This window comes from Alligator sinensis, unplaced genomic scaffold, assembly GCF_000455745.1.
Source record: "Alligator sinensis unplaced genomic scaffold, ASM45574v1 scaffold262_1, whole genome shotgun sequence".
Classification (NCBI taxonomy): domain Eukaryota; kingdom Metazoa; phylum Chordata; order Crocodylia; family Alligatoridae; genus Alligator; species Alligator sinensis.
In genome coordinates this window covers 2,488,973-2,494,333 of record NW_005841904.1, presented here as the reverse complement: position 1 = coordinate 2,494,333, position 5,361 = coordinate 2,488,973, and positions in this window count along the sequence as shown.

Below are 5,361 nucleotides of genomic sequence, written 5' to 3'. Positions count from 1 at the left end.
TGGCCACTCCCTGAGCCCCCTTGCCTGCTGTCCTGCCAAGCCCCATCCCCCAGCTGACCCCCGACCCCCCCCAACCCTCCCTAATGGCTGCCCTGCTTGGCCCCAGCATTGCAGCAAAAAAAAAAAAAAAAAAAAAGCCCTGCACTTACCAGCAGTAGCAGCTGCTGTGGGGGTCACTGGGGCCCTCACATAGCACAGGGCATAGGGGGGCAGCGGGGACTGGCCCCAGCTGCCTGGCACCCACACTGCCACTGCCTGATCACCCAGGTGCGGTTGGGGTCAGCAAGGTGCTGTGCAGCTCCATGCACTGTGGGGCAGCCGGGGCCACTCAGGCTGGGCAGTGCTGGACCCCAGATGACAGTTGCAGCAGTCCCAGCTGCCTGACAGTGTGGGGCCACACAGTGCCCTGCCAACTGGGGCTCACCTGTGTGATGGGGCATGGCAGTGTGGGTACCAGGCAGCTGGGGCTGGTTCCTGCTGCACCCCATGATGTGCTGTGTGAGCGGGCTCTGCCACTAGGCCCCAGTGATCCCCATGGCAGCTGGTACTACTGGTGAGTGTGGGGTTTGTTTTTTTCGTGCTGGGGTGCTAGGGCCAGGCAGGGCAGCCATCATGGGGGCTCAGAGGGCAGGCAGGGGCTGCGGCTGGGTGGGGGTCACCCTATGGTCCCCTCCCCTCTCCTCCAGCCCCCTCCAGTTACTGGCCAGGAGGCCACAGTGACCCCCATGGCTGCTGCTTCAGCTGGTGAGTGCGGGGCTTTATTATTATTATTTTTGTTTTAAGTGTCAGGAGACTGGGGCCAGGTAAAACAGCCATCGGGGGTCAGCACAGGTGCTGGCCCCAGGCTCTAGCTCCCCCTGGCTGTACATCTGGGAGAAGCCAGGCAGGGTTATTTTGCCCCAAGTGACACAACTTGCACCACACCAAAGTGCATGTCTGGGCATGTGTGCTGAGGCATAAAGCCCCAGCTAAAATCTGCACCGCTTCTATCTGAGCTGCTGCAAACGCACATGCCTGCATGTGTGGACGCACCCATGTTGTCCTATTTCAGCTCTTATTTTTGATTGAGAAAAGTCTGATTCGCTTTAAGTCTGTTGTTGCCTACATGGAATAGCTGATATGAAACCAGTAATTAATAAAAACTTTCCAATTTGAAAATGTTTTATTAGGAAAAAAATTTTCTTTTCCTGGATTGTCTACTTCTTTTTACAGATTCTTTCCATGTTTAGACTTTACAGAATAAAAGGGATTTCTAACATTCTACTTAACATTTTGGGGGGCTTTAAAATTAAAATCAGATGGATCATAACTATTTCAAAGTTGAGTTGTAACTCCATATTTTGATATGAGGAAGGAGTAGGCTAATTGAGGAGGATGTTCTATAGGCTGCCTTTACCTGCATCCTCCTCATCCAATGATTACCAGGGGTTGAGGATATCAACCATTGGTTCATCTTTATGGATGAAACTTACCCTGGGCTGAAGAGTTTCCCTCCCCACTACAATCAACCAATAAAAGTTATATTTAAGACCCTATTTTAAGTGTTCAAGTTGGACCTAAAGGGTGAATAGATGCTTTTGGAAATCTCAGCCATACCCTACACAATACTTCAGTGACTTAGGAACACAAATGAAATTGAATTTACTGTGACGTATTCAAAAATCAGTTGTCTCTGAGAATCTTTTTCCTTTGGGACAATGGGGAGCATAAACGTATATTTTGAATTTGGGGAATCCAATGTTTAGAAAGTAATATAAAAATGGATTGCCTCCAGAATTATTCTAATCAAATTCTTAGTTTTAAATACTTTGTACTATCATCTTAGTAAGTTTGTTTTCAGTGATGCATGTAACCTTGTTTACTAATAAGGAAAAAATTAATACAAGTTCTTGTACTGGTCACCAACCAATAACTGTTTGTTATTGGCTACTCTCTGATCATACAATGAGGAAAACAACATACTTTATTAACATTGAAAACACCATCTTGGGAAGGCCTACTTATAGATCTAACATTTCACTCTAGAAATCCAGCATTCAGAAAACTTGTGATGGACCAGAAAATCCTCTTAATTGCTTTGGCATGTATTGTTCTTTTGTTACACGAGCTTCCATTTCACTAAAAGCTTTGAGATTTCATTTTTTTCTCTTTCCCATGTTGAAATAAAATTGTACCCTTTTGAAATCCTGCTTAGAACCTGAGATTCACCCCAGAAATAACCTATTAATTCAGGTGCTCATTTGAAATGTACAACTTGTAAAAATGCCTCTTTATAGCTGTCATTGTTCCGTCTTGACACGATGTAACCTAAGCCTCACTGTCAAAATTCCCCCTTGTAGGAGGTATGATACCGAAGTGGTATCCATTCCATTTTTCCTTAGACTTTTGAGGGTTCTACCGCATTCTTTTAGCTAGTATAACCTTTATTTAGAGCACACAGCATATAGTCCCGTGATACTTCAAGCACAGTACATTAGTATGGATATTCCAGCTCTAACATCTCCTGCTATTTCCAGAGGTCTCCTACAGTCCTCTTTGTGAAATGTACACTTTAGCCCTTTCTGTTGGAGTTTCCCCCTGCCTTTATGAGTTTATTTATTTATTTGATTGATATGTCACTCTTTCAAGCAAATCTCAGAGTGGCTTACAATAAAAGAAACAGAATATTTATAAAACAGGAGTAAGATAAAACAACTCAAATGGAAATCAGAATATCAACACAAGCCAGAAACCTCCTAAACAATGGTTTTGCCTAGTTTTAGTTGTTAAATACCTGCAGTGGCGTAGCAACAGGTGGGGCAGGGGGGACCATATCCCCTAGTGCTGGCCGGGGGGAGAGGGGGCTGTGGCTGGGCCCTTTAGGGGATACTCAGTCCCCTGGCAGCACTTCCAGTTTTGCTGCCGGTGTTTCTGGACACTGAATACCTGCCCAAATAGGAAGCTCTTACAGCACTTTCAAAAGGTGTTCAGGTTTGGCCTCTCATGCACTTCAAGAGGGAGTGAGTTCCGGAGCTGAGGTTGCTCTCAGCTGATCTTAGAGATTATGATGGAGTGTAGGGGAGAAGATGGTCCCTTAGGTATGTAAGGGCCAGACCATTTAGGGTCTTAGGTCAAAACAGCACCTTAATTTTCACCTAGAAAGCTATTGGGAGCCAGTGCAGACCCTGGAGTATTGGAGTTATGTACTCTTGGTGAACCACTCCCATCAAAAGGCATCCTGCTGCATCCTGCACCAGTTGTGGCTTCCCTAGGGCATCCCTATGAAGGGTGCATTTCAGTATTCTAGCCTCAAGCTTACAAAGGCATGGATGATGGAGGGCAGATATAAATTTGAAAGAAAGGGTTGCAGCCTTCTCACCAGATGGAGTTGTGAAAGGTGCTTTTATCCACTATTGCCGTAGGAAGATCCTGGTGCAGCAGAGGTTCCAGGAACACTCTAATGTGGTGAACCCAAGTGACAAAGGGAGGCTGAACCCAATCAGTGATGGGATTTCAAGCCCATCACCATTTCCTCTGTCTTATCTGGATTCAGTTTCAGTTTTTTTTTACCCAAATGGCTTACCAGTTTCAACTGGTTCCTTTCCAGAAGGAACTCCCAAGTCTCTCTACACAGGAATTCTTCTTTCATCAGAAAAAGGTCCACCATTCTCCCTGCACTGTTAATTCTCTGCTCTGGGCATGCCAACAGGGAAGTCCCTCTGCTGCCCCACAGCTCTCATCCTTTTCACCTTTTGGTTTAGAGAGGTCATCAGATGGCTTAATGTATTGTTCCTGGCTTGGGGAACCAAAGGAACAAATTGCTCTGCTACTCCATCATTCTTCTACAAGACACATACGGCTTTCCCAAAAGATCTCTTGACTCTTTCTTCTTGCACCTTTTTTCCTCTATTAGCCACAAATACCTCACCTTCCTAATTTGGTTGTAGGCACATGTTCTGTCACAGAGTTGGGGCTTCCTTTACTTATAGAGGCTAGCCTTTCTGTGACACATAGCTAGACACTTAGTTTTGTCACAACCCAAGGGTGTGATTTTGTGCGCGCGTGCTTCGGCACTGCTAAATTATTTCCCACCATGAGGAACTTTCTTTGCAAGGTGCATTTCTCAGTTGCAAAGAGAAAACCCCGGCGCAAAGGAGTTCCTGCCACCCGCATGCAAATTTGTGTCCCACTATTGGCCAGTTCTAAATTATTCCCACGTGGCAGCTAGCGATTGGCTTGCTAGCCATATAAGAGGCTTGAGCGGTTTCCGCCCAAGTTGGAGGACTCCACAACCATCTGGAGGAGGAGGACGACTTCACGTTTCGTGAAGAACTCTAAGCGCTGCGGAGCCTAATGGACCCAGTGTGTACCTTAAGAAGGCTATAGGGGTCTGATCAACCTCTGGCCTCTCCCCGTCGCCGAACGATCCCTCGACGAACCCCTTCCCTGCGTGCAAGTTCCACGGAACCTAGCAAACTTCGTGTGAGTGTATCCAGAGCTCTTCTCCGAGTTGTTTTCTTCAGTTGACACGACGGGCTCGCTTTTTTAGAGCCTTCAGCCGGATTGGGCTAGAGTTCGCGAGTTTAGAACTCTTGTCCGCTCTTCTTTCCTATCTGTAACTGCAACTCAAGCAAGTTTTCCTGCCTGCACCGTGACCATCTACGGTGTAAGTAAAATAATCTTTAATCAACTGCTACGCGTCCGTGCCTAATTCTAGTCCGCCGGCCTGCATTCCCCGACCCGCGTGCCAGGGCTGCTGGCCACAGCCCGCCGTGCGCCCCCGAGGGCCTCGGACCGCTCCCGGCCTGCACAAGTTTGAATTCCCACAGACTCCCTGGTGGTATTTATATTTAGGACATGTACATACAGCAAGGACTAAACTAAGAATGCAAAACTCCATTTCATTTGTACAATTTAACTTTGTATTTTAAGGAGTTTTCTGGGTTGAAAGTGCATTGAGATACTGCAGGGGTGTAGGTTGTAGCCGTGTTGGTCTAAGGACATAAGCAGACAAGGTTCTGAGATACTGCAGCTGCTTTCTTGTCCTGGCCACTAAGCAGTGATTTATAGATCAGGAAGCTCTAACCTGATCATTTTGTTTTTTATTCATGCTACCAGGGGCAGATCTAGGAGGGCTGCACTGGTGTAGTCATACCCCGCTTTGATTTCTGATCCATTCAAAGATTAAAACCAACTGTCTAACAATGGTAGCAGCATTTCTATTCTGGCAGTGCTGAGAGAGTTAATCGATTTCATGGCTCATTATAATCTACCTGATTCCTTCCAAATGCTTCATTCCACAGGTGCTAATGAACCTGTGTCCTTTTTAATGGTCCTGATATTCCACTAATTAAGCTATCCTTTCTTCTGCATTTCTACTGT